Source organism: Zea mays, chromosome 4 (assembly GCF_902167145.1).
Source record: "Zea mays cultivar B73 chromosome 4, Zm-B73-REFERENCE-NAM-5.0, whole genome shotgun sequence".
Lineage (NCBI taxonomy): Eukaryota > Viridiplantae > Streptophyta > Magnoliopsida > Poales > Poaceae > Zea > Zea mays.
Window position 1 is genome coordinate 228,036,352 of NC_050099.1, and position 18,631 is coordinate 228,054,982.

The 18,631-nt window shown below is 41.8% G+C and overlaps 1 long non-coding RNA gene across 1 annotated transcript; it reads right to left on the reverse strand.

Annotated features, from left to right (window-relative positions):
* Window positions 1-7,615: 7,615 nt before the first annotated feature.
* On the reverse strand, window positions 7,616-17,802 carry LOC109945635 (uncharacterized). Its single transcript, XR_002268903.1, has 2 exons — window positions 17,597-17,802; window positions 7,616-8,452 (listed from the first exon to the last, which is right to left on the reverse strand). It is a non-coding gene; the product is annotated as an uncharacterized lncRNA (long non-coding RNA).
* Between the last annotated feature and the right edge of the window lie 829 nt (window positions 17,803-18,631).

Here is an 18,631-nt window from a genome sequence, read left to right on the forward strand (position 1 = left end):
ATAAGTTGTTAATCCGAAGCCAAAAAAATACTGAAGCTATAAAACAATTAAAATACCTATGCGCCTTGTGTGCTCAATAGCCTCTTCGGCTCGCTTGGCTTCTTCTCGAGCTTCATGGGATTCTTTCTTGTTCTTCTTTATAGCTTCATCGGCTAATTCTCGACCGCCTTTCATCCAAACGTTGGAGTAGAATTTCCCGCCCATCAGAGTAGCCTCAGCCGAGGGATCCTTTGTGTTCTCTACAGTGAAGACAGCCTCCGTCTGGTTTGCAGCTTTAACATGTTCACAGCTAGATTTTCCTAAAATTGCTGCAACCCCTTTGGCACCAGCAAAGGCGTAGAAATCACCATGGTAGCTAAGGATCTCGTCAAAGGCTTCAGCTTCTTCGCCGATCCATTCGATGATTCCTTCGGGATCGCCTCTAATAAATTTTCGCTCAGATGAGTAAGCACCCACCTTTGCAAAACTATCTTTCAGCTTCTTAGCACAATCCAAGGATTTTTCATAATATCTCTCCTTCGATTCCCGAAGCTCATCTATATTCTTTTGTAGTCTTGCGCTAGTCCATTCACTTATTTCTTGTTTTGCTTTAGCTACTTCAAAATCTTCGTTCTTTTCTGCAAGCTTTTTCTTTAAGTTTTCAATTTCAGCTCTATGAGCTTCGGACTGTGCAGCAAGATTGGCTTCGCTAACCTTTATTCTGTCTACCAAAGAATGCAAAATTTTATCCTTTTCCACAACTTCATTCCTCAGCCTGATAACCTCTGGCCGAAGATTTCCGAGGGCTATCTCGCAGCTCTCATCCTCAGCATTCTTTTGTGCCCTTAAGGCATTGCTCAAGATTAAGTCCTACAAAAAGGGGGATCATCACAATGGTAGAAGATACAAAAATAATCTAATTATGTCAAAACATCTTTACCTTCAGACTATTGTAAGCGAGGCTGTCTGCGAGGTCATCCTTCAATATAGCAGAGAGACCAACTTCGAGCTTCGGAAATCCTATATTTCTAGCCATCTCCCGGCAAACAGATATTTCCTTGTTGTCCAGGAGGTAGTACAGAAAGTCGGCTTCATTAGTACCATTATACACCAAAGATCCCTTCGGGTACTTCAGTTCTCGGGCATAGTGTTTAGCTTCGGCAATTTCCTCTTTCGACAATTTTTTACCCGAAGCGTGTCGAATGATAAAGTCTCGCTCTTTAGTAGATGCTTCGGGAGTAGGAGATTCGACCTTCTTGGGTTCGTCTTCTTCTAAGACTAGAGCGGCACCCGAAGGTCCTTGTTCAATACTCTGTCTTGTTTCAGCAGGCCCTGTTTCAATGGGCCCTGAAGGCCCGGCTTCGACTTTAGCACGAATTATAGTAGTTGCGGCGGCCTCCTTTACAGGAGCAGGAGTTGATGCCCTTGTCGATTCCAAGACTACGTCCAGCACTCTAGCCATCCTCCTCCTCTTGGGAGTTATTGCAGGAGCTTTGGATACCTTCGGCAATTCCGGCTCTGGTAGCGGGCTCAAGATTTTTGGTAGCCCTGCCAGCTCTCCTAGCTCTGGCTCTTTGGCCGATTTTCCTTTAGCTTCAACAGGATGCTTTGGCGCTTCGGCCGACTCGGTTGCAGGAACCGTTGGCACTTCAGCCGATTCTCCCTTGGAGCCGGCAGGAGCAGGGTATCCTGGCTAAGCAGTGGAAGATGTCCCTTCAGCAAGCTTCGGCACCCTGGCCGTTTCAATGTATCTAGGTCGGTGCATCAAAACTTTGATTTTCTTACCCTTCGGCGTAGCAGAGATGGTCGAAGCATCAACTTTTCTTTTCTTTCCCTGCTTTCGCGAGGGATAGCAATAATCTGGGTATACAAAACCAATAACATCGAAAACTCTGTTTAATCTTTTCTTGCCTTGTCTTCCGAAGGCTAAGGTCATGGCATCATCTTCGGCCCTTGTGTAGGCCCCAAGCAACTCGTCACTAGTTGCCTCAACACAGTTCAGCCAGTCATCATTCGGCTCATCAAATTGTTCTCTGTATCTGAGGGTATATTTCAAATAAACCAGGCCGCCTTGACTGGACCCGGCAGCAGTCTCCTTTGACATCTCCCAGTCATTCACAAGAGGCCACACTCTATAGGCTATGTGCTCCTGGACTAGGTCTCTTGTGCCAATAAAGGTGCATACATTGTTGAAAACCTTCTGGCATGCTTCGATATCGTTTCCAAGAGCAGTAGCCGGCCTTCTGGTGCCGAAGCGAGACCAAATAGGGCGTTGGATAATCCCCTTTATATCTTTCCTTTCAACTAAGTTATTCTTTACATAAAACCATTCTTCCATACAGGCCCCTGGCCACCTCTTTTGAAACGTTGGAACTGGATAGCTCACATCAGAGCGGGGCACAAAGCCATAACAACCAAAATTATTATGATACTGCTCCTTGCCAGTAGCCTTCGTCTCATAGGACAGCTCGTGCATGTTGCAGAAGCATTTTGCACTTGGCTCTAATCCCTAGCTTCGCACGGCCCAAATAAAAATCCCCATCCTGATTATGGCTTTCGGGGTAATCTGATGAAGAAAAATCTCAAAGGTCTTTAGCACTTCAACTAGAAATTTACTCAATGGAAACCAAAGCCCTGCCTTCATGAAGCTGTTGTAAACAACAACTTCATGTACTTCGGGCACAGGGGCGGCGCATTCCCCTCCAACTCTCACAATGGACATATCACAAAAATATCTCTCTTTCATAGCATCAATCTGACTCTGTTTGATGGATGATTTTCCGAAGATGGTATGGCTCGGCTGCTAGGGCCGATCTTCGGCATCTTAGTTCCCACTTTCTAAATCAAAGCTTTCGCTATCGCCAGAATTTTTAGATAACCCAGCTAGCATTTCATTGGTGATCTTCTCTGTGTTTGTCTTTTCCATAGCCTCGTAAAACCCAGCTAGTGCAGGGTCAACCACCTTCTTCTCTTCAGCCATCCAGTAAGCACTTGTGCGAATGTCGAAGCTCACAAATCAATCAAAATCTGACAGAGTAAGAAAATCCAAGCTTGAAAAAATAGCACAAGCGATTGAGATGGCACATCAAATGCTATCAATGTGGGTTCCTATTTATATGCCTAGCGCATCACAATTTGGTGGGCCCTACATGTCATTGACTTTCGCTATTCTAGCGAAGGGAAGGTGTTTTTTCGGACCTTCGGCTAAAGACCTTCGTTCACGTCGTAGTCTGAATTTGTTAAATACAAAAACAAATTAATACTACGAGGGGCTACTATTGGGGGCCTTTCTCTTCCGAAGGTCCTCAAAAACTTAACTAACATGTTTTTCAGTATAACAAAGACTGTTACAGGAGGCTTTGGCTTTGAGATGAAGGTGTGCGTGATATGAAGGTGCGATCTGAAGGAAGGGTGAACGAGCGCCGAAGCTATGGCTGAAGGACCTTCAGCTTAGCATGATAACGATGGTGAAAGATGGAACCGACCTAAAGGAGAAAAGACTACTTAGTCCTTGATAGCTTGCCTTATGATTAACAGTAAATGCCAGGGACATGAATGTAATTTTGCCCGGGCTGCGTCCCGCGCCTATAAATAGATGAACAGTAACACCGTACTATTCACGCAGCATTGTAATCGCACTCTCGTCACTCTCACACTCTCACATTTTGACAAACCAAAGGTATTAATGTTGTGGATATTCACTTGCGATTACGAATGAGGATATGAATAATTGGAATATGTGTCATCATTATTTGCATTCCTTTGTATTTTGTATACCTTCATTTATACCTGTTTATTGAGATGATGAAGGTTCACCCTTCACGCCCTTCGTTTGAGAATCATTATACCCGAAAGGAGATAATGTTTCAAAGGACGAAGGTCTTTTATTATTAACAATTGTGTTGCTTTGTTCTTGATGTATAGCATCTGAGAGCAAGGACCAAAAGTAATCATCTCCAAGAACCAAGTAATAAACACTCATTTCAAGAGCTTTGCCTCTTGACTTAAGAACGAGGATAAGGTTTGAGAAATTCAAGCCTTGGTGGCTTCCTCAACAACGTGGAGGTAGGCAAGCCATTGTTGTAAGCTGAACCACAAGATAAATCACATTGCTCATATGTTATTTATTTATTGCTTGATATACCTCTATTTACTAATGGTTTCAAACCTAGACGTTATAAGAGTCCACATCCTAAAATTGATTTATGGAGGTGGATGTCTTAGGATGTTTGCCTTTGTAAATACTTGTTTCAAAAAATATTTCTTAACTTTTTCATATAAACTTGGGATTTAATACCAAAATTGTAGTTGTTGATGAGATTTACATCTTTATCATTGAAAAGCTTTTTGAATTTGAACAATTTAGGCCCAAAATATTGTTGTAAGTTCACACATTTTAAAATTTAAAATTATTAAACAATCTCATATGTTGATACAATCTATATGATAGTCATAGTTCTTAATGCAATCTACAACTTTAATTTATAGGTAAAACTTTTTATTTAAAGTTGTTTAGAGTTCCAAATATGTGTTCTGAGTTTATAGATATTAAATATCAAAATTTAGAATTTCTAAATGACCTCGAATGTTTCACATGGTTAATACTCCCTCCGTTCATAAATATATGACACCGTTGATTTTTTTAAAAAACTTTGACCACTCGTCTTATTCAAAAAAATGAGTTATCATTTATTGTTTATGATTTGTTTTATTACTTAAGCTAGTTTATGTTTGACTTAAAATTTTATATTTTTGAATAAATATTTTGAATAAGACAAGTGATCAAACTTTTCAAAAAAGTCAGTTGTGTCATATATTTGTGAATGGAGGTAGTACTAAACTAAGCTACATATTTGTTGTTGACAAGTTTTGTATTTGAAGTTATTTAGAGTCTCAAATATTTATTTTAAATTCTCGTTGGTTTTCATTTTTAAAATTTTTCGAACAACCTCATATGGAGAGACATCCTATATCAAAGTTGTAGTTCTCAGTAAGATTTTAAACATTTTAGTTATTTTCCCCATTTAAATTTGTTTAATAGCCAAAACATTCAATATAAGACTATAAAATATTTGGTAGTCATCTAGAGGGGTCAATGGGCGACACCTAAAATTTATGCACTTAAAATATAAAAAACTTCGATCTCAATTAGTTGTTAGAGCAAGAGAAAATAGAATCAGAGTAGGGAGAGGAGTTCTTCTTGCAAAGTGTTGCTCAAACGATTGTGAAATTAACTTTAAGAGCAACACCTAAGATGTGAATCAAGATTAATGCAAGAGAACTTAGAGAGGTAGAGGGAAGAACAAATCGCAAGTAAAAATAAACATAGAGACATGGCGATTTGATTTACTAGAGTTCGGTTCCAAACGAACCTATATCTCTATTTAGGTGTCCCAAAGGACGGGTCTATTTCAACCCTCTCAAATGATTCCAAAGATCATGCTTGAGCCCTCTAGACCTTCTAAGATGAGAGGTCGTAGTCACCGCAAGGCACTCCACAGACTCGAAGCCTCTTGCTAGCTTTTATAACGATGGAACACCAAACACAAGAGCACAAAATCTCAGCAACACAACACACTCACTCAAGGCACTAGCACAAGATGCTCTAGAATGGCTATCATCTGCACAATTCTCACTAATTGTCAGTTAGGAGGCTTTTGATCTATATGGAGTGTTGCTCTAGCTTGTAGGAGTTGATTCATAGCTCTTGCATCTTGAATGGTCTGGTTGGGGTGTATTTATAGCCCTCAGCCACCCAAATAGACATTGGGTGGAATCCCCAAGATCTACACCTTCCTTAGGTACACCGGACCTCCTGCAGTACAAGTTCGGTGCACAATCAGACCTTTGATAGTTTGCAAAATCAGTGGAAAGCTTGCCATGTCAGGTGGCACTGGACTGGTCCGGTGCACCACAATACTGTGCCCTGCGAGCCACCATGTCATCTAGCCTTTGGAGCATGAACTAGCCATTGAGTTTGATAAGTCCATTGCGTCGTGGTCTTCAAATGCTTCAAAGACAACTGTTCTACATAAGTGGGCCAATGCACCACCGGACTGGTCCAGTGCACTAGGCCACACAAGCCCTGAATAAGTCCTCTCTACTCAAGTGGTCCGATGCACCAAGCCACTCAAGCTCGAAGTCTGCCTTTATTGTGCAACTGGTCCGGTGCACTGTAGACAAGCTAGAGTTAAGTCCTTTTGGGCTTTTCTTTCTTGATTCCATTTGTCTATGTTATGACTGAGACAAACTTATCTAGAGTTTGTCCAACTAGTTTAAGTCATAGTTCTTCACTTTTTGACTAATCTAACTTAGAATCCAGTTTTGGCTCAAACTTGGCTCCAAATGAACCTTTTCCAAAATCTAAACTTTTAACCCTTTTAAGGTTGCTAAGGGCATTTAGAACTTATCCAAACTTATGAACTACTCATAGTTCACCTCATCTAGATTATGCCCTTTTCTAGCCTTGGTTTGAGCTATTGTTGCATTGAATACTTCAATTTGATTCTTATGAACCTACAACCATATACTTGGCAAATTAGTTAGTTCACAATATTGTCTTGGTCATCAAACACTAAAATCAATATAGAAATGGCATATAGCTCATTTCTATTTCAATCTCCCCCTTCTTTAGTGATTGATTCCAACATAACCAAAGCAAATAGAAATATCTAACTCACTAACTTGTTTGGTATCCATCATATGTTCATAAGATGCCAATTGAATTTCAAAACTAAGGTGGATGTAAGTTTGTATCAATTTTAACATGTTGGACCATATTAGCCACCACTTGCTTTTGATTTTACATATCAAATCCTTTTCAAAGTTTTGAAAATCCCCCTATGTCAAAGAATCTTGTATTGAAATTCTCCCCTTTTGTCAAGTTCAAAATGCTTTTCTCCCCCTTTGGCATAAATGAAATTTCCTTTGGTAAATTCTCCCCCTTTTGATCAGCTTTCATAAGAGACCCTTCTCTTAGTTATCAAGAGGATTTTTTATACCAATTAATAAATTCAAAACACATAATTTTAAAAACTTAGAAATTCAAGTGGTGGTGCACTCCATTTGCTTTGGTCGTTTAATTTCCCCCCTTTGGCATCAAACTCCAAAAACGGAGACATTCAAGTGGCCTTTAACATTACTCCTCATAAGATATGACAACTAAAGCATAAACAGGAGCACTTAAAACATGAAACGAAGAAGAGAGTCCTTGATACCGACGGATATGCAGTGTGTCACAGAACCTCCCAAGTTATAGGACCCACAGACACCAATTGTTGGACACTTGAAATCAGTCCCTTGAAGATACTGAAAATCGAGGCACCACAAGTTAAAGGTGAAGACCTTCGTCCTAGGTTTACAACTCTTTCGAAGGGTAAACACAAAGGATGAAGATCTCCGGACAAGAATTCATAACCGAGGTGAAAATGTAATGAGATGAGGCAGATGAAATAATGTACAAGAACTTATGTCTATTGCCTTAGCATTCTCAGTATGTTTCTCATCACATTAAACAAATTCACATGCATACCTTCAGCTCATGAACAAAAGTATGCACGAAGGTCCTTCGAAGGCTAAGCTCTACGAAGTAATGACCCTTGCCAAAAAAGGTACCTTATGTAGGGCACTGTTCATCTATTTATAAGGAGATGAACCGCCTTAATATATATTTACAATAATGCGCATCCATTTTAACATAAGTCATTTACAAGTGACATCAGGATAGTAATGTATTTTCTCAGTTTTAGTTCCGTAGGTTCCAACCTTCGTCGTCCAATAGCCTCCCCCTTTTGGCCTGCGCCCGAAGCTGCTGCCTTCGGCCATCATCTCTGTTACTTATGCATAGACGAAGTGCCTTTGTACACCGCTTTAGCCGAAGCTTAGCTTCGTCCGTTAGTGGGAACATTCCTGAAATATACTTGTTAATGCAGAAGCAATATGTGTTAGATAGATGATCTTTGCTAATAAGTGATCTTCAGCATAAGAGGCCCCCAACACCAATCTTTGTCTTAATGACCTCACATAGTTATGCATGTGTACCAGATAACTTAACAAGGTCTGTTGAGTTCCATAGAACCTGAACTTAACTTCCCCAATTGATCGAACACAACCCATATCATGGACATTTCAATAATCACATTTCATAAACATGCATCAGGGATAAAGCAGAAAAATTACAATAACATAACTCATCATATCCAGAATAAAAACAATGTATCATAAAGTAATTCTCATCATGTTCGTTGATTAGGGTAAAGCACTAGCATGTAGTTGATCATAATAGCCCAACCAAAAAGGTAATCAAGGAGAGGATAAATAGAAAGCTAGTCAATCCTTATGTTAATCATGTTATGCGGGAGAGTAAATTATAAAGTAAATAGGACATAATAAGTCAGAGGACACTTGCCTTCACCAAACAGTTGCTGCTCTGGGTCTCCAGCAACTTCCTCGGACTCCACGAACGGAATGTTATCTAAGGGAGTACGAACATACATTCAATATTCTTGAAATAGAAATGGACAGTACACCATACAAGGGAAAACATTATAAAAACATGCAATACGAAATAGAGCTCGCTTTTTTGGTCACACGAGAAAATGAAACGCCAAGATCGAAGCTACGATTGAGAAGTTATCGCGTTTACGTTATACAAATATGAACTAGAATATTTAATTCGACATACTTATGTTAATCGACATTTATCAAATATGAATTAGAGCTATTACCTAGTTTCAATCACTACAGTAATCCTATTGATTTCCGTCGGCCAGGGTAATTCCCGTCGGCCAGGGAGAAAACCGACGGGGATAATGTAACTCCCGTCGGCTAAAACGCAGCCAACGGGAGTTAACTTAACTCCCGTCGGCTAGAGCGTAGGCCGACGTGGATTACTTAACTCCCGTTGGCCAGAGCTCAGGCCGACGAGGATTAGCCGTTTATGAGCGCGGGTTCACCCGCACGGACGCATTCTCTCTGTCTTCAACCCGCCGAGCCGCCATCGCCTCTTGCAAGCCCCCCCCCCCCCCCCCCCCCCCGCCGCCGCCGCCGCCGCGCCTCCCCAAGCCCCGCCGTCGCCTGCCCAAGCCCCGCCGCCGCGCCTCCCCAAGCCCCGCCGTCGCCCCGACCCCGCGCGTCCGCAGCAGCCCCAGCCCCGTCCGCCGCCGCCCCTGCCCCATCCACCGCCGCCGCCGCCACTCCCCTACCGGCCCCGCGCCGCCCCTAACGGTCGGCCAACCACCACGCCGCCCCTGCCGGACCCCGCCGCCGCCGCAATAGCCTCCCCCGTCGGCCTCCTCCACCGCCGCCCATCGCTCCGACTGGCTCTCCGAGCACCGCCGCAGCCCCAAGTCTGCCGTCACCTTCGATCGCCTCCCCGAGTGCCGCCGCCGGTCCCGGCCGCTTCCCCGAGCGCCGTTGCCGCCATGTCGTTGAGGTATACATCCTAAATTGTGAATACGAGTGTGATTATAATAGTTAAATATGTGTGTAGATGTTTATTTTCGTCGGTTTTTATGGCCGACGGAAGTTAAGTTTCATGTGATTAGAGTTAATTTAAAATTGTTAATTGTTTATTGATTAGATTTAACTTATAATATTAGGATGTATGAAGGTTTCGATATTGATAAATTTGATGCTATTGTTAATAAATTTGATGTTCTGAAAATATTATTTAATTTAATGGATTTAATGTTGCAAATATTGTTTATTTTCGTCGGTTTTTATGGCCGACGGGAGTTAACTGTAATGCGATTACAATTTATTTAATATTGGTATTTGTTGCAAATTTGATGTTCTAAAAATGTTGCAAATATTGTTTATCTAAATTTGGATGTTGCATTATTGTTAATTAATGAATATCATGTTATTGTGTTGAAGGTGATGTTATGTATATATATATATATAGTTTTACTACTTACCTATAGATGTATGTGTGACGTGTAGAAACATGAATGTCTCACACACACTCTTTACTTGTACACACAGCCGCAATAATGGGTGATAGACGTGATTGGATGTATGAAGGTTTCAAGAAGGGTGGGTGTCACACAAGTGAATGGTTTGCCAAGACGCAGATGTTTCTGGACCATGCAGCTGCTTTGTCACAAATAGATAATATTAGGTGTCCATGCAATAAATGTAGAAATATGACGAGCCACACCAAGAGGCAGGTCACACTACACCTGTGTTCGCATGGTTTCGTGCCAGGCTATAAGGTCTGGTATCTCCATGGTGAAGATGTTGAACGAGCAGCAGAAGTAGAAGTTGATGACGGTGAAGATGATGTTGATAGGATGGACCAGATGCTTGAGGATCTGCAGCCTGAACTGGCACCAGATCATCATGATTCACCTACACCGGAGGTTCAGAAGTTCTTCGACCTACTCAAAGCGTCAGAAGAGCCTCTTCACGGGCACACTGACGTGACCGTACTGGAATTCATGACCCGGCTGATGTCAATCAAGTCCATGTTTGCATTCTCAATTAATTGTTACAAGGAGCTTGTGGATTTGATTAGCGAGGTTCTTCCTACGGGTCACAAGATGCCCAAAGACATGTACCAGTCCAAGAAATTGCTTGAAGGTCTTGGTATGGAGTATGAGAAGATTGATGTTTGCCAAGACAACTGTATGCTTTTTTGGAAGGAACATGGCAGAGAACAGAAATGCTTAAAATGTGGGAAGTCGAGGTACGTGGAGCTTGTAAATGAAGATGGGGAGAAGGTGGTGACAAAGATTGCACATAAACAGCTTCGGTACATGCCTCTCACTCCTAGAGTGAAACGTTTGTTTCTCTCGAGGAAGACCGCTATGCACATGAGGTGGCATAAAGATTGTACGGACAGACAAGATGGGTTAATGGTGCACCCGTCAGATGGTGATGCATGGAAGGCTCTTGACAAATTTGATCCAGATTTTGCCAGCGATGCAAGAAACGTTCGTATCGGCTTGGCAACTGATGGTTTCACGCCGTTTAATATGACCGAATTCATGTTGACCTGTCATTGCCATACCGTACAACCTTCCACCTGCTCTTTGCATGAAATATGAGTTTATGTTCCTATGTCTTGTTATACCTGGTCCTGAGCATCCTGGCGTACGCCTCAATGTGATGCTTCAACCACTGATTGAAGAGTTAAAGAAGCTATGGCAAGGTGTGGAAGCCTATGATTGCTTCAAGAAGCAGAAATTCAATCTTCGTGTTGCATATTTGTTCTCGGTTCATGATTTTATGGCGTATGGTATTTTCTCTAGATGGAGCGTGCATGGTAGATTGACGTGTCCTTATTGTGCTAAAGATACAGATTGTTTTCGTCTTAGTGCTGGTGGCAAGATATGTTACTTTGATTGCCATAGATGTTTTCTACCCCTCAATCACCCCTTCAGAAGGCAGAGAAAGGAATTTAGGAAGGGCACCATCGTCACGAAGGGACCGCCCAAGCGACGTAGTGGGATAGAAATTACAGAAGAGCATATGAAACTTGTCCTAGACGAGAGTGGGAAAAGGTATCAAGGTTTTGGTGAGGAGCATAACTGGACTCACATATGTGGCTTGTGGGAGCTTCCTTATGCTATGTCATTGATTTTGATGCACAACATCGACGTCATGCATCAAGAGAGTAACTTTTGCCAAGCCCTCATAAATACATGCATGGATTTCCCTGATAAAACGAAAGACAATGACAAGGCACGCATGGACTTAGCAGTGATATGTGATCGTCCAACCCTAGTGCTTAGAGAAAACGGAGGCAAACCAAAAGCTGACTATTGTCTGAAATCTAAGCAACGGAAAGAAGTGATGAAGTGGAAATGGTTATGCCGCTGGTTTTAGAAGATCTGTGAACTTGAAGACAATGAAGATGAATGGACTGAAGAGCCATGACTTCCACATAATTATGGAGAGGCTCATGCCTGTAATGTTTCGTGGGTACATTTCCGAAGTTGTGTGGAAAACGTTAGCTGAAGTTAGATATTTCTACAGACAGTTGTGTGCTAAAGAAATCAGAAGAGATGTGATGGAACAACTGGAGAAAGAGGCACCGGTGCTTTTGTGCAAATTGGAAAAAATATTTCCACCGGGTTTCTTCAATCCTATGCAGCATCTCTTTATACATCTTCCATATGAGGCTAAGGTCGGTGGTCCTGTTCAGTATAAGTGGATGTTTCATATAGAAAGAGCATTAAAGAAGCTTAGAGCAATGGTGGGCAATAAGGCAAGAGTTGAAGGATGTATTGCGGAACAATTTAAACTAAAGGAGGTAGCACACTTCACAAGTTGTTACTTTGCAGAAGAACATAATGTATTTGCTCGAAAGAAAAGGTACCATGATGATGAACGAGAGATGCCTCCGTGTAGTGATCTTTCGATTTTTCAGACAAACGGCAAAGCCGTTGGTCCACCCAAGGCATATCACCTCAGTATGGAAGAACGGAAGTCTGCTTTACTGTACATGTTCACGAATATGCCTGAGGTGGAGAAATACTTTGTGTAAGGCTTGTTTTCTTAAACTGTTCATATGTGAATTAGTTTATGTTATCAAATATCTCATGTCATACAATAATATTTGACAGCGAGTTTGATGAACAAAACATGAGGTGTCTCGGTAGGCCAACAGCGAGAGACATAGACAAATTGCGACGCGATGGTATGCATGGGCGACCTAATTTCATTATGTGGCTTCAGGACCGTGTAAGTCTTAATTATGTGGCTCCGAGAGCTAATTTCATTTAACTAATATTACAGAATTTGCTAATGCTTTGTGGCATGATTGACAGTTTGGGGAGGAAATGAATTTGAATGATGACTTACGTCAGTTATCTATTGGAAGCGTAACTGCCAAAAGCTATGGACGTTACGACGTCAATGGATATCGCTTTCGTTCAAGCATTTTCGAATCAAGTCATCCTATGGCCGCCACTCAAAATAGTGGAGTCGTTACTAGGGCAACCGACATGGAAGGACACGAAGCCTGCTATTACGGGAAAATCAAAAATATAATCGAGATTACATTTGCTGGAAATAAGCCTTTAGCGCTAGTTTTCTTTGAGTGTAAATGGTATGACCCGAAGTATTATTATAGGACCGAATTTGGGATGACACAGATCCAACCTGAGAAATTGCTTCAAGGACACGACACGTATATCCTTGCCCATCAAGCAGACCAAGTTTATTTCTCGACATATCCATGCAAAAAGTTGTCTAAATGGAGGGTTGTGTACAATGTAAATCCCCGCGAACGCCTATACACTCCTGGTGAGGACGAATATCAAATTGGTCACCTTGAGCAGGTTGATGAGGTGTTTCAAGAAGAAGAGTTGCCAACTAGTTTTCATATTGATCCTGCACCGGCATTAGATTCACTAGTTGCAGACGTTAACGACTTAACTTTTCCCGAGAGACGGAGAAGACAACCTGTTAGGAGAAAAGTTACATGGCGACCTCTGCATAGAAGAGAACAAATAGATCCTGATTTTGATGATATTTAACAAGTAAAGTTGTTTTGTTATTTCATTTGTTTATATTTTAAGTATTATGTCATTTTTGATGCACTAATGAATAATTTCTTAATTTTTATGCAGGATGCCGCCAAAATCAAAGAAGTCAGTGAAGGGGTTGTTCAAGGGCCTGGGCCTTTTTCAGGGCAGTTCTTCGAGCAGCATCAGACGTCGAGAGCTGTTGAGCGCGGTACATGGAGATGAGGTAACATATCTTGTACAAATAAATTTGTTTACATATTTACAAATAAATCTTGAGTTGTATGTACCAGGATGAGCAGCACACTGAGGAGCAGCACATTGAGGAGGAGCAGCACAATGAGGCTGAGCAGCACAATGAGGAGGTGGAGCACAATGAGGAGGTGGAGCACGTGACATGGGACCAGGCCGCACAGCATCACCAGCCATGGGACCAGTGGGACCACCAGAGAGAGAGCAGCAACAGGCGTGGGACCAGTGGGGCCAACAGGGCGAACCGGCTGACAACCCGATGGATGATGGCTCGGGAGGCTCTTCAGCGACACGCACACGTCGCTCAAGAAAAAGCCACTCAGTAAAGCCTCGTCACGCGATAGAGCGAGAGGCTGATAGGACTTTAATCATGCCACATGGAGATCGGTGAGTGTAATATATTAACTTATCTCATATAACTATTATGTGTATTATTAATGTTTTTGTGTAATGCAGGAATTGGGAGGACCTGTCCTTCGACGGCAAGGGACACCACACTCAGGTTAACCTTACGTTGGGTTCTCTTTGCTGCCTTCACTACCCTGGTATAGTGAAGGTGTCAAACGGTGATACCGAGGATGAGGTGCTCGTCAGTACCTAGGACGAGTACAAGTTTAAAAAGGAACGAAACCACATCGACAGACAGGGACTTGTGCGTAATGACTTTTGGGTATGAATTCTTTATTATTTTTGTTATGTTTCTTAATATTGTAAATCTATGACTTATACCATTGTATTTGTATTCTTTATGTTGTAGCTTCGATATCGGCTGCCTGACAGAGAGGATTACATGGGGCACGCTGAACGTGTCTTCCAAAACAATGCAAAGAAGCTGGTGAAGGATGCCATATACTATGCGAGAATTCAGGCTACAAACCTGTATTTTCAAAAGCATCCAGAAGAAGCAGGCCCCTTGAGTAAAAAGGAAGGGTCCTCAAAGATATATTTGACTGAGGATCAATATCGTGAGGTTAGTATTTAATTTGTTTTACCCTTTATATTGATTGTTGTGATTGATATAATATGTAACATTGTGTGTGTAGGTGATGGTTCCATGGATGGCGCCCGTGCCTGATGCGTACTATGCTTGGTGCCGATATTGGGCTTCCGAAGGCTTCAAGAAAGCGTCAGCGCATCACAGACAATGTCGAGGAACCAATCCTAACCACAAGTTTGGCGGTGATGACATGATACGAAAAGCTAAAAGAATGGTAAGTTTGATCTAGCTATGTCGATCAGCAAATAGTATGATTTCTTATGAACGTTTTTTGTTTATACAGGAAGCTACAAGTGGCCAAAAGCCTAGTGACATTGAGGTCTACCAGGAGGGCCACAAAGGACCAGACCCGAACAACCCTGACCAGCTCTGCAGCCAAACAGCCACAGATCGCTTGGTAAGTTTTGGCCCAAAAGTACAAACGTTCAAAGTATAGAAATTCCTGCATTTGTAAGGTTGTGAATGATGTATAGGCGGCATATGGGGAGGAGATGGTTCGTCGCCATGGCCCTGACTTCGACTGGCGTCATGAACCGGTGGATCCCTCGGTGGTGTACGCAAGTGGTGGTGGCAAAGCGCATGGACGGTAAGCTCTAACTTATGAAATTATATGGTTGACACTAAATTGATTATGCAGTAATAACATTTTTTGAATCACTTATAGATATGCACTCTTTGACGGATTCATTGACTCATCGTCGGTGAGATCTCATAGGACGGATTCGTCTTCCCGTAGCTCATGCTCTCGTCGACCGAACGAGCAGGAGTTGGAGATTATGAGGATGCGTGAAGAGATGAGACAACAACGCGAATTTATGGAGGCTTGCAATGCCCATAACCAAGCCATGTATCAAGTGAGTACACATAATCCGAACTCTAAATTATTATATTTCAATACAACATCTTCAGTAGTAACATATATGTTTAACAGTTAATGCAGCAACAGGGCATGGCAACAAATTTTCCACCGCCACCACAATGGAGCCAATTTGCAAACACACCGGTTCCACCACCACAGTTCAACACCCCTCCGCCACATATACCTGCACCTGGAGATAGGGTACGTTTCATAACTCTCGATTAATTTATACACTTGTATACTTTTTGATATTTGTATTTAACGTGTTGATATTTGCTAACTTGCATAGGTTACGCCTGAAGCGGGTGGTAGTGGGTCTGATCCCGCAGCAGGGACTGGATTTGTTGACTCGCTCTTCGCATTCCCTCCTCCTGGTGGTAGTGGCGGCAGCGGTCAAAGCTCTAACCACCCAAGTGGTGGTTATCTCTAAACACTTGAACTCGTGCTCGTTATGTTTTTAACTCCTGAACGTTATGTTTGTGTAAACACTTGATCTTAACTCGTATCAGAAATATTTGTGTATGTTATGTGACGGATTTAACCTATAATGCGTTTGTGATGTGTATGTTCATGTGGATGATATATATGTTTGTGATGTGTATGTTTTGTGATGTGTATGTTCATGTGGATGATATATATATTTTTTCATATGTTTGTCTGTGGAGAAATATCTAATTTGGTGTTGCTGTTGCAGAATTATAGATTAACTCTCGTCGGCCCAGTTAATCCCCGTCGGTTTGACCATAGCCGACGGGCATTAACTATTAATTCCCGTCGGCCCAGTTAATCCCCGTCGGCTGACTGGGCCGACGGGAATTAATTGTTAATTCCCGTCGGCTGGTAGGGCCGACGAGAATTAATTGATAACGCCCGTCGGTTCTCCTGGTCGATGGGAATTAGCCATAACTCACGTCGGCCATTAACTAGCCGACGAGGATTAATTATTCCCGTCAGCCGCCGACGGGAATAACCGTATCCCTGACATCTGACGCCTGTCGGCTAACAACCGACGGGAATAAGCCATAAACCGACGGGAATAAGTAATTCCCGTCGGTTTAAGGCTTATTCCCGTCGGTTCCTGGCCGACGGTAATTAATTGATTTCCTGTAGTGAATTAATCTGCTACACTAACGTCTCTCAGTTGAATAAGTAATTTAATTAATATGAGCGATTCTAAGCGAGGCAAATTCACGACACAAGACAAGGCGTGTGATGTGTGAAAATGGTGCGCGCGACACGCGAACTAGCATGACAGCACGCAAACAGCATGCACGAACGATGCGCGAACGACACACGGACAAACACGACACAGGAGAATTACTAAATAAATGTTGTGTTTACATTAAATAGGCATTAATTCAAGACATGTGAGTTGACATTGATCACATTAACAGATATTTATAAAGCGTAAGTTAAACTATACATTAGTTTTCAACTGGAAAGCTAAATTTAAAACATCGATTAAACAAATATTCAATAAATTATTTATATCATGAAAAATGATGACACAATATTTTTAATGCGTAAACAACGTTAATACGAATCGGACGCGACTATGATGGAGTGAATCAGAGTTATAACGCACAAGATATTGAGTATTTAAATAACTAGAGACTTATACGTAAATAACTGCATATCTTAGGGGGTAGCAAGTGATTTTCACATGACTTAGAAAACAGGAAAATAATTTTAGGAAGAAACAGGGACCTTCTCGCAAAAGAGGCTTCCTTCTTCCTCTCCTCTCTCATCTCACGCATGGCACAGGGGAGGGGGTCGGCCATGGGCTCAAGGTGCAGGGGCGCTCGTCCTAGGGGGCAGGGGCCGCACGGCCGGCGGCGACCATGCCGGGAGGGACGAGCAGGGGGTCGCACGGACCCCCGGTCGAGCGGCTGGTCGGCCAACCGCTGAGAGAACGGGATGGGATGGGGAGAGAGAGGGGCACAGGGAGAAGAAGTGGAGGGAGAGTGAGAGGGGCCACGAGATGGGGTTGGGCTGCGACAATACGACGAAAAACGAAGAATAATGGAGGCAGCTCACCGGAGAAGATGATCTCGTTGGAGCCGAGAAGAAAATCGTCGACTAACGTCGAATCGGAGGTCAGATCGACAATTAAATTGAAAGCACCAAGATGAAGCCCTTTATGATACGAACGCAGCAATACTCTTGGATTTCGCTAACTACGCACGGATAGAAAGTAATTGCTCAACAGATTTGCCACCGGAGTTGGAACCGTTTTGATATTTAGAAAGGGCTCGGCAAGAGAATTCCAGCCATATATATATTGCTAGAGTTTGGATGAAACAAAATTCGAGTAAAATTTGGATTTTAGCATTTATTAATTCCAGAAAATACATAAATTTGTTTTTAATTCTCAAAATACTGTAGAAGCTTCCAAAAATTCCAAGAAAATTCCTAGGAATGTTTTGGCATCCAATGAACTCAAAAAATGTATCTAGAGCTTTTGAAAATGTTTTAAGTACCTCAAATAAATATATTTTGTTTTTTAGAAAATAGAAAAATATTCCAAAAAATATGAAAATTTACCGAAAGCTTCTACAGGGTATATTAACATGCTTCAAACACCTTTTGCACTTAGAAACACTATGCAACAACATGGATGCAACAACCAAAGCACCTCTAGGGCTCACTTCACTAGGCTTACACCAATATATAACAAAATAACTCTCCATTATTTTAGAAAAAAGAAAAGAAAAGTAAGGAAAAGAGAGAGTAACACTTGAATTTTGAGTATAGAACAAAGAAATTGTTATATCCCAAAATTCAAGGTGTTACAGTAAGTGAGCTCACCCTTGCTTAATTTTCATCAGAAGTTTGCAGATGAAGATTACGATGGTGAACTTGATGGATGCTAGTCTAGTGATTCCCTCGGTCATCTTTCTGTGGAAGGATGTCCATGTTTTGTTGTACTTTGATGAATAATAAAGGTTAAGACATTATGTCATTTTGACTTGTAATATGTTAATATAATCTTTATTTACGCTTTTATGCATTGTTTTTTGGTATATTACATTTGTGATGTCAATATATGTGCGTAAATAGATCCTAACACAC